This window comes from Oncorhynchus kisutch, linkage group LG21 (assembly GCF_002021735.2).
Source record: "Oncorhynchus kisutch isolate 150728-3 linkage group LG21, Okis_V2, whole genome shotgun sequence".
NCBI lineage: Eukaryota > Metazoa > Chordata > Actinopteri > Salmoniformes > Salmonidae > Oncorhynchus > Oncorhynchus kisutch.
This window is the reverse complement of record NC_034194.2, coordinates 25,624,846-25,636,639: the sequence shown is the minus strand read 5'-3', so window position 1 is coordinate 25,636,639 and position 11,794 is coordinate 25,624,846.

Sequence of the window (11,794 nt, the reverse complement as noted above, 5' to 3'; positions counted from 1 at the left end):
CCAGGAGGCCTGTAAACAGTAGCTATAAAACGTGATTGAGTAGGCTGCAAAGATTTGATGACTAGAAGCTCAAGAGACAAATAATTTAAAGTTGCGCTGTCGCTACTGTCTGTAAACATACAGTCCAGTTCAATGTGAATGTTGGCAGGCCCATGTGGCAAATGGCCTACAGTAGCACTAATTGGCTATGGCGCACCGGTCTGTGTAGACTCCGGTCCTGGACAAGACAGGTGTTTTTACTAGGTTTTATTTACTGCAATGTTTAGTAATTGTCCAAACGATCGCTTTCCCACTGTATATTGCTATAGAATTTTCACAAATGCCTTACTATACATCATTCCCAAACATTCTATACATTTATGAAAATGTGAAAATGACCATATCTAAGATCTCGCTCATCAGAAAAGGTAAAAAAAGGTGTAATATCAAATCAAACTGTTTGTCACATGCACATGAACATACAACAAGTGTAGACTTTACCGTGAATGCTTACATACAATACTTTAACCAACAGTGCATTTTAAGAAGAATAAAATATTTAGCAAGTAGACTAAAATAAAGAGTAATAATAAAAAGTAACACAATAAGAATAACAATAACAGGGTTATATACAGGGGGCACCGAGTCAGTGTGCGGGGGTACAGGCTAGTTGAGGTAATCTGTACATGTAGGTGAGGGCGAAGTGACTATGCATAGGTAAACAAACAGCAAATAGCAGCAGTGTACAAAAGGGGGGGGGGTTGTCAATGTAAATTGTCTGGTGGAAATGTTATGAATTGTTCAGCAGTCTTATGGCTAGAAGCTGTTGAGGAGCCTTTTGGTCCTAGACTTGGCGTTCCGGTACCACTTGCATGCGGTAGCAGAGACAACAGTCTATAACCTGGGTGACTGGAGTCTCTGACAATTGAATGGGCTTTCCTCTGACACGCCTATTACATAGGTCCTGGATGGCAGAAAGCTTGTGTTACGTTCCCCAGTTTCTGTGTTGTGGTTTGCGTATTTGTATGTGTGTGTTTCAGGATGGCTTCCTGAAATTTCCCCAAGCAGCTGATTGGTCGGCCATTGCTAATTGGAGCTGACCCCGCCCTCTCGTCAGAAACAGCTGTCTTCAATTACCAACTCCTTCTGACGCTATAAAAGCTAGTGTTCTGTTGCTCAGAAGAAAGATGATTGCTGAGATTAGGCTGATGATTAGTGTGTTATATGTTGGTTGTTGCTAAGAGAGGTGATTGTTCTGTCCTTGTTGTTTTTGTTGTGAAATAGTTTGTAATATTCTGTCTCGTTTGTTCCCAGGGGGAAGGGGAAGGGAGTTCTTAGGCAAGAGGCCCGCGGGCGTACATATACCCGTAGTATATTCACACTAGGTAAGACCTGGGTGGACCAGGTGGTGCAAGTTAGGAAAGTAGTGGGTAGGCAGGTAAGGTAGGAAAGGGGGCTTTGATATTTACTTTCTCTGCTTTGATATTCTGTTCAGCCCCTTTCGCCCAAAATTACCATGGGACGGAATAAATTCCTTGTAAACGGTACCACTTCCTGCCTTTGTCATCCTTACTCGCACCTACAGTCCCATACCTCTTTCACTCCACGGGGGGTTGAGTTGTAGCAGGGTGTTGCGTTCCCTCTTCCTAGAGGTGTACGTAACAGCTTGGCCCCAGTGATGTACTGGGCCATTCACACTACCCTCTGGCAGCGCCTTATGGTCAGATGCCGAGCAGTTGCCATACCAGGAGGTGATGCTCTCGATGGTGCAGCTGTTGAACCTTTTGAGGGTCTGGGGACCCATGCCAAATCTTTTCAGTCTCCTAAGGGGGAAAAGGTTTTGTCACAACATTTTCATGACTATCTTGGTATGTTTGAACCATGATAGTTTGTTGGTGATATGTACACCAAAGAACTTTAAACTCTCGACCCGCTCCTCTTCAGCCCTGTCAATGTTAATGTTGCCTACTCTTACCACCTGGGGGTGGTCCGTCAGGAAGTCTAGGCTCTAGTTACAGAGGGATGTGTTTAGTCCCAGAGTCCTTAGCTTAGTGATGAGCTTCGTGGGCACTCTGGTGTTGAACGCTGAGCTGTAGTCAATGAACAGCATTCTCACATAGGTGTTAATTTTGTCCAGGTGAGAAAGGGCAGTGTGGAGTGCGATTGAGATTGTGTCATCTGTGGATCTGTTGGTGGTATGAAAATTGGAGTGGGTCTAGGGTGTCTGGGAGGATGCTGTTGACGTGAGCCATGACCAGCCTTTCAAAGCACTTCATGGCTACCGATGTGAGTGCAACGGGGCGGTAATCATTTAGGCAGGTTACCTTCGCTTCCTTGGGCACAGGGACTATGCTGGTCTGCTTGAAACATAGGTATTACAGACTCGGTCACGGAGAGGTTGAGAAAGTCAGTTCTTCCGCGCGTGCTTTGAGTACACGTCCTGGTAATCCGTCTGGCCAGCGGCTTTGTGAATGTTGACCTGTTTAAAGGTGTTGTTCACATCGGCTACCGAGAGCGTTATCACACAGTCATCCAGAACATCTGGTGCTCTCATGCATGCTTCAGTGTTGCTTGCCACGAAGCGAGCATAAAACGCATCTGGTAGGCTCGCGTCACTGGGCAGCTCGCGTCTGGGTTTCCCTTTGTAGTCCTATTCTTCCTTGAACAAACTTTAATACGATTTCATGTTGCTAAAATATTGTCAGTTCCACTTTAAATGAATAGGGATTCTATATATAATTCTATGATTAGGCCCATAAAAAATACAATAACAAGAGCATGCCGGGAAGAAATTAAATCTACTTTCACCCCTGCCCATACTGTTTGTAAGGACTCATAAATCATGTGGAATTTCAGAGCCTCTCTAACAGGTAGAGAGATAGGAGAGGAAATCATAACACAACAATTCACCAGTTATTCTGTATCTTCACCCCTCACCCCTCCTCCTTTATCCTTCCCCTCCTCCTGAGTATGTGTATGAGTGAGATTGGGCATCTGCTCGAGACTTGGATGTGTATGTGCGTGTGACAGAGGAATCTATCATACGGGTGATGGTTGAGAGGTAAGCTGTCAGCATGGCTACCACAGTCTCCATAGGCTGCTGAGGCTGGTTATGGGTCTGGTTGGTCAGTGAGGAGTGTCTGTGGCCATGGCCCTTTCCTCCCTGGGTAGAGCCTGTCACTCTGGCCTCTTCCGGGCTCTGCTTCCCATCTGCCTTGGGGAGTCCACAGGAGGCGGCTTGGACAGGGAAAACACAAATATAGATTTTCATTGAAATTCCAAGTCAAAGAAACAAAATTAGAAAAGTGTCAGCAAACTGCTTTAGCCCTTTCAGAGAGATGAACGTGAGAAGAATCATAGATTGAAAGAGCAGCCTTGACGTGTCAGGGTTTTGCCTGTCTGTGTGGGTATTGCCTGTCAGGGTATTTTAGTTACAACGACAATCGATCAAACCAGTCTAAATGCTTATGCAGTATCTTGACTTATGTTTGTCTTATATTCCCAGCGCTTTCACAGCCTTATACTCAAATCTATATGCAGGCTAGATTTAATATTTAGTCCTCAGTTTCACTTGTCTATCATTTGTCCCCAGACCAACTCACTAATAACTCATTAAACAACTCTGAGATACCCTGCCCAACCCAACACGGGTCATTCACCCTAAATTGTTGTTTACTTGCCCCTCACTATAGTTTAAGTAGCAGAAAAACAACATTGCATAATGAAAGTTGTGCCTCCCAGACTGGGTCTGAGTGTGATTGACAGTCTGGCTAACAGTCTATTAATGGATTCATGGCATATTTTAGGACTGACTGACAGACAGACAACATGCTGCTGCTGTGTTCACACAGAGAGGGAGAGAGAGACTGGCAGAATATGAGCAGGAGACACATAGTCATTATAACAATGACAACAAACTGGTAATGCCGTAGACTCACTAGAGAAAAACAGAAGAACCTATATCATCATCTATCTGAGCAAACATGGCAGTATCAGGGAGTGTGTGTGTGTGCATGTGGGAGGGAGGGCGGTTGGGAGGGAGGGAGGCTCTGGCAGTCAAAGAGTCACTACTCTAGGGTGTCAGGTGCCTGGTGTGAGGCTAGGGACAGCACGATTAAGACTGTGGCAATGACGTAAACACTAAACAGTATATGGTATAATGGTACACTGACAGACGGCTGTGAGAGCTGACAGATATCTCTAAAGTGATAGGGCTATCACAGTATAGGTAAATGACTGTTATAGACAGTTAATTAAATACAGTACAGTACATCATGAACAAAGAGAATACACTAATATGACGCAACACCTACTGAGATCATTTCTACTCTGTCAACATGATTGCCAGTGACACAGGAAATATATGAAAGTACAATGAGTCATCTGTCATGTCTTCCATCCCTGCTTGAAACAATGTGACTCACCGTTGTTAGAATGGAATGGGAATACTGGGATGACCACGTGGCCTTTCCCAGGAATACTGGTCACCTATTCCTCAAGGTCTAGGACGGCGGAAGTGAAAGTCCGCTTTGGACGTCTGGAACTGGACCGTACCAATGTTGTACGTGGTCGCCTTTACACAGTACCTGTCACAATATACAGAGTTTATTATTGGTAGAGGCAGGAGCGTTTCCTCACCATGTGACACTTGTTTACGTGGATATGTTTCTTAATAAAACCTATTTGAAACAAGCCATTACACATCGTTATTATCGTGGCATTTCATTATTATTATTCAGGTTATTACTTACTAAATATGAATTAACAAATTAGGAAATGCCTGGTTGGAGAGGATCTGTCGCATTTTTGTAAAAAGTCAAAATCAAGAAATATGCCTTCCTTGTCTGTTGGCTTTTCTGCATATAATTATTTTAAATATGGATCCTATTTCGAAACACAAAACCATTCACACTAATTCAGATGGGTTTCCTCCCATTTTTCCCAAAATTGTCGCCTGACATCACAAAACCCGCTGCTGTGGTCATTTGATGGCAGTGGCATTGGCATATGTTCTTAAAAGAGAGGATGCAGTAAGGAGAGAGATAATGTAGCCTAAACTACTGAAAACAGGCCTTTTACAGGATTACATCATGACAGGAGCATTTGATTCCTATTAAAAACTTTTTGGGATAGGAGGCAGCATTTTCACTTTTGGATGAATAGTGTGCCCAGTGTGAACTGCCTCCTACTCTGTCCCAGATGCTAGTATATGCATATTATTTGTAGTATTGGATAGGAAACACTCTGAAGTTTCTAAAACTGTTTGAATGATGTCTGTGAGTATAACAGAACTCATATGGCAGGCAAAACCCTGAGAAAAATCCAACCAGGATGTGGGACATCTGAGGTTTGTAGTTTTTCCTACCAAATTTGGCCTACCAAATACACATTGAGATATGGATGAGGTTGCACTTCCTAGGACTTCCACTATATGTCAACTGCCTTTAGAAACTGGTTTGAGGATTCTACTATGAAGGAGGGGCTCATGAGACCTCTTTGAGTCAGTGGTCTGGCATAGTGCCTCGGTCTCATGACGCGCGCTCCCGACAGAGTTAACTCTCGTTCCAATGCTTCTCTGAAGACAAAGGAATTCTCTCCTAACGATTGATTCCATACATCATTTGACATGTTTCTAAAGGGCTGTAACGGAACTTTTCGAGTTTTTGTCTGGACGAAATGGTCGCGCCTCATGAAGATGGATTACTGGGCTGAACACGCTAACAACAAGTGGCTATTTGGACTTGGAACAAATCAGTCATTTATTGTCGACCTGGGATTCCTGGGAGTGCCTTCTGATGAAGATCATCAAATGTAAGTGAATATTTATGGTGTTGTTTCTAACTTTGTTTATTCCAAAATGGCGGATATTCCTCTGGCTGTTTTGGGCTCTGATCGCCGTTCTCAGATTATGCTTTTTCCGTAAAGTTTTTTAAATATCTGACACAGTGGTTGCATTAAGGAGAAGTCTATCTTTAATTCTGTGAATAACACTTGTTTCTTTTATCAATGTTTATTATGAGTATTTCTGCGAAATCACTGGATGTTTTGGAATCAAAACATTACTTCACGTAAGGCGCCAATGTAAACTGAGATTTTTGGATATAAATATGCACATTATCGAACAAAACTTACATGTATTGTGTAACATGAATATCATCTGATGAAGATCATCAAAGGTTAGTGATTTATTTTATCTATATTTCAGCTTTTTGTGACTCCTATCTTTGTCTGGAAAAATGGCTGTGTGTTTTTTCGACTTGGCTATGACATAATCATATGTTGTGCTTTAGATGGGTAGATTAACAATATGTTTATCTTTCATTTGCTGTATTGGACTTGTTAATGTGTGAAAGTTACATATTTAAAAAATATATTTTTGGATTTCGCACGCTGCCTTTTCAGCGGAATGTTTTCGAGGGGTTCCGCTAGCGGAACGCCTGCACTAGAAATGTTAAACAGATGAAGTCCAGACAGACTACTTCTGAATGGACAAATGAGCCTATAGAGAGAATTAGTGAACTCACACATGCACACCCCTGTAAAAGGATCTGTCAACCACCAGTGTATGGCAGACACAAGAGCAAATATTTATCCTTTTCTTAAATTCTATTAACCTCTCTGCGCACCAAACCCGTTAGCGGGATTAAATCCGACAACATACGGTGATCGCTACATAAATAGTCATATTAAACATTCATGAAAATGGGTCGAAAGCCTAGAATCTTGCTAATCCAACTACGTTGTCAGATTTAAAAAAGGATTTACTGCGAAAGAATACGATGTGATTATCTCAGAACAAAGCCCCATTAAAACACTTTTTCAACCAGCACAGGCGTAACAAAATCACAAATTGCAATAAAATAAATCGTTTACCTTTGACGATCTTCCTCTGTTTGCCATCCCAATGCTCATTGTTACACAATGAATGGTCTTTTGTTTGATGAAATCCATTTGTTAGCCTAACACCAAACATTTTGTGAACCGCTTGTGTCGTGAATTCCGTCTCATTCCATTTTCGATGACACATTCGATGTAAATACAGACACTAAACGTGACTTTATCCAGTCATGTTTGGTTTCATTGCAATCAACTGGTTTGTTTGTAACACAACCAAACATGATGGGTAATTTCGCGGGACGTATTGACTGAAAGAAACCGATTTGAAGACAACAAGTAATAATATCATTGTGCATCAATGATTTGCCCGCTGTTTCGTTGATTGACTGTATTTTAACCCAATGACCACTGATCGTCTTGAAATCTAGCTGGGTAGCCAATGAGCTGAGGTAAACGGTAATATGTCATGTTTATGTGTTGGAAGACCAACCCATGTAGTAAACTCCGGCGTAAAGGGGGTCATTCGCCATTGAAGATTCATACCGGAAGGAGCCACGCATGTTACGCACAGCATTATTTTGGTAAAGCGCATCTTCAGCTGTTTATATATCAATCAGTATGGCGACTAAGTCAGGGAAAGCTAAATCTAAGTCTAGATATACAGATGTACACACAATTTTAGAAGAAATTGATCGGGAAAGTGAGACAGAGATTGTTGGAGGACGATTCTATTAGCGATTCCCAAATGGAGGAATATTTTTTGAACGGAGAGGACATCGTTTTGAACTGGTAAGTTTTTCTCATGCTAATGCCGTTGTTTGAAATTAATAATATAAAATATTATTTCTGATGTAAAAAAAAAATTGTAGCAATATATAAAAATGTAATGAAATGTGTAAAGTACACGTTGGCTATACATTGTGGGTGGGGTCTGTTTGTATGTACTGTATGTGTATGACCCATAGCCTATGTTTGTGTGTGTATATATACATATTGTGGATTAGAGGGAGCATGGCCGAGATGTGTGTGTCTGCCGCTCCACCCCACCCCACCCCACCCCACCCCTACATTAAATAGCCTATTTGAGGTTGTTGAGGGGGAGACAGGCCCACAACAATGGCCAAAGTGAAATGGAGACAGTAGATACAGCTGGTCTGTTGTAATATAATAAAGACAGTAGATCTAGCTGGTCTGTCATAATATAATAGAGTCAGTAGATCTAGCTGAAATGTCATAATATAAAATAGACAGTAGATCTAGCTGGTCTGTCATAATATAAATGAGACAGTAGATCTAGCAGGTCTATAATAATATATTCAACCTTATGTTCCCTGTACTCTATATACAGTATATATGTTTATTATACCTGTTGATACAGGGCTCATATGTGAAACTATTCTAACTGAACATTTTCTTTCACAGTGACACTGACTCCGAATGGGAGCCCCCATTGCCAAGGTGTCCATTCCCCACTGAAGCTGGTTCATCCAGCCGGACACCTGTTGTCTCAGCGCTACTGTGGCATGGACCGCAAAAAAATGTCCCCATTCCAACTGCAATAAAGGACTACAACAAGAGCATGGGAGGTGTGGACCTGTCAGATGCGCTGATAGGCTATTACAATGTTCTCCATAAGATGATGAAATGGTACAAGACTTTCTTCCATCATTTCATCGACATTGCTGTGGTGAATGCATTCATCCTACACAAGGAAATGGCTAAGAGCTGTTGAAAGCCCCCCATCTCACAGCTAGCCTTCAGAGAGCTGGTCATCAAGGAGCTTGCTAGCTACAGCGCCACAGCACCACTGCATCACGTTCTGGCCCCTCTACCTCTGTCCCTTCTCCTCCTGCCACAAGTGGTGTTCATCTTCCCAAATGTATTTCTGCAGGCATGGATGTGCCTCAGGGCCAAAATGGCACAGCATGGAGGCGTCACTGTGTTCTTTGCAAAATGAAGTCCCCCATCACCTGCACCACATGCTTGGTGACCCTCTGCTTTACAGCAGAAAGAGACTGCTATGGCACCTGGCATCAGCAGCACAATATTGTGTAGAGGACTGAGGGTCTTCCAAATATTGAAAGTGTTATTTTGTAAATGTATATTTTTTTGTTCATGTTTTTCTCCATTTTGGGGGGGGAGGGGTGTGTTAGAATACCATTTTGGTATTTTGTATATAGTTATTCCATTCCAAATTTATAACTTCACCAATTTGGCCACTTGGGTACATTTGGGCTACTTGTGTGGGACACCTGGGTGACTTCATGATAAATGTCATGTAGCACACTCATTTTGGAAGTTATCATTCTGAAACTACTGTGTGTGTGTGTGTGTGTGTGTGTGTGTGTGTGTGTGTGTGTGTGTGTGTGTGTGTGTGTGTGTGTGTGTGTGTGTGTGTGTGTGTGTGTGTGTGTGTGTGTGTGTGTGTGTAAGTACTGTTGCCCTCTTTTGTTTTTCACTGAAATTGTCCCCATCATCCTATCTGAATGTTTGTTTTGTCTTGTTCATTTTAAAGATTATGATACAACAATAAAAATAAAGAAATTTATGTTTTTTTTCATTGTATTATCTAAATCAGATCTATTGTGTTATATTCTCCTACATCCAATTCACATTTACACAAACTTCAGAGTGTTTTCTTTCAAATGAAACCAATAATATGCATATCCTTGGTTCTGGGCCTGAGCTACAGGCAGTTAGATTTGGGTATGTCTTCAGGCGGAAATTGAAAAAAGTAGCTGTAAGAGGTTAACAAACCTAGGCCTACCTTAAGCTTTCCGATAGTAGGTTGTAAGTTAGTAAATTGACAAGGAAAGTATGAAGGGGAGAGAGCCAGCTGTCGAATAGTATGAAGATGAAATGTACAGTCATTAAAATAGAAACAAATACACCCAACATGTCCATAGCCTATTTATCAGCATTGATTAGTCTATAAATTAAGAAAATATTCTGTATCAGATTATACAATGCCAGGTTGAAGAGGCCCATGGTCCATTTGACACAACATTAGCACAATATAGGCTTTAGAGCCAGAACAACCTTCTTGACTGCTGTTGAATAATTAATGAATAGTCAAACGCATGCAATTTTTTTTTAAAGAAGACCAATTTATTTATTTACTAGCAAGCAATGAAAATGTGCATTGTATTAAAGAAAGACCCTATAGACTAGCACTTTTTCACCCCTGCGCATCAAGTGGATTAGCTGCTGACGCATCAAAGAACAGTTGGAAAGACTAAATGTAGAAAGTTTAATTGACAGACTAAGTTAGCTAAACCATTGCTTTTAATCATTAGTAAACACTCGCATTATTAGATCAAGTTTATTTACATTAATATAAAGTGAATAGATCATTGTTTTTCTTCAAAAATAAATGTAGGCCTATTTAAATGGTTTTGATGGTTATTTTATTTTCCTGACGGTCCTAATGCATAACCATCAGTTACACGGTTATTCAATTACCGTCACAGCCCAAATTCACTGTGATCTAAAAGGTCAGCACTCCTGCTCTGAGGCGATTGATACAAACGGCCCCAAAACTCCTGGGGGGGGGGAATCACTTATTTGGTATAGAGAGGGCTGAGAGTAACTGTATGACACTGCAATCATTCAAAAATGTTGGAGTTGACAAAGGACAAAGGCAGGGTTTGTCTGTGTTAGGTGAAAGCAGCACACAGGAGGTTGTGAGTGAGTAAGAGCTACAAGGTGAGGACACGGAAATACATCATGTTGGAAGGGAAGGATGCTAATTGATTTGTACCTGGGTGACCCAGTGCATTCAGACTCTACATCCCCTATCTGGAACGTGTTACAGAACTGAAGCTCAACACTCTGGGAACAACTGACAGAGAGGAGGACAAACAAACAGAGACAGAGGGGTCAAACAGAATATGAGGCAGATAATTCCCCCAGAAATGATACTGAACTGCATAATCAATGTGTGAAACAGGTCATGTACATAATCAGTCCCTTATGAGTTCTCTAGAAGTATACAGTTACATGTTACATGTACTAGTTACAATAATGGATTATGATTATTGCATTTCTTCATCAAACATCGATGTTCCAATCATATTGCTCACCAAATTTTTTTAAACATTTTTTTAATTGATTTTTTTAACCTTTATTTCTCATATGTCTTGCTGCTGAGGGACAAGAAAGAGCCATGAGAAAATGAGTTTTGATCAGTCATTGAAATAAAACTGCTGAAAACAAATTGGCTCCCTTTTTAAAAGAAGATGAGGAACAAGCTATGAAGGAATCATTCTGGAGTTTTTGTGCATGTACAGCCAACTAGCACAAAGTATATTGCGACTTGTCAAAACGATACGATATATCATCAAAAATAATATCCCGATATGGAACTGTATCGATTTCTTCCCCCCATCTCCAGCGAGCATGCACATATGCACATATGCACGCTCACACAGGCACACACACAACTCTCACCCCCCAGGCAGCGGGTCATTCAGCAGACGCTCGGAGCTGATTGGAGCAGAGAGAGAATAACAGCAGATGGTACCACCTGTAGACGATGGAACACAATGTGGAAGAATACTTCCCTCCCCTCCACCGTGAGGCTGAGCCACAGCAATAGGACTCACTGAGGAGGACAGGGATAGACCCTGGACATGCATGAAAGAGGTGAAATTAATTGCTTCCATGCCACACAATGCACATGGCTGGCACAGTATCACAACAGTGTGCCAAGCCATATTGTCATATGTACCCAGTGTGCAGTGTGTTGGCTAAATGAGATGTGTCATGTTTTTGTGTGCTGTGTGAGATTGGGGTTTTGTGTTGTGTTCTCGTGTGTGTGTGTGTGTGTGTGTGTGTGTGTGTGTGTGTGTGTGTGTGTGTGTGTGTGTGTGTGTGTGTGTGTGTGTGTGTGTGTGTGTGTGTGTGTGTGTGTGTGTGTGTGTGTGTGCGTGCTGCGTGAGTGCTGTCTTGGGCTAGCTGATAAAATGTGTACCTCAAT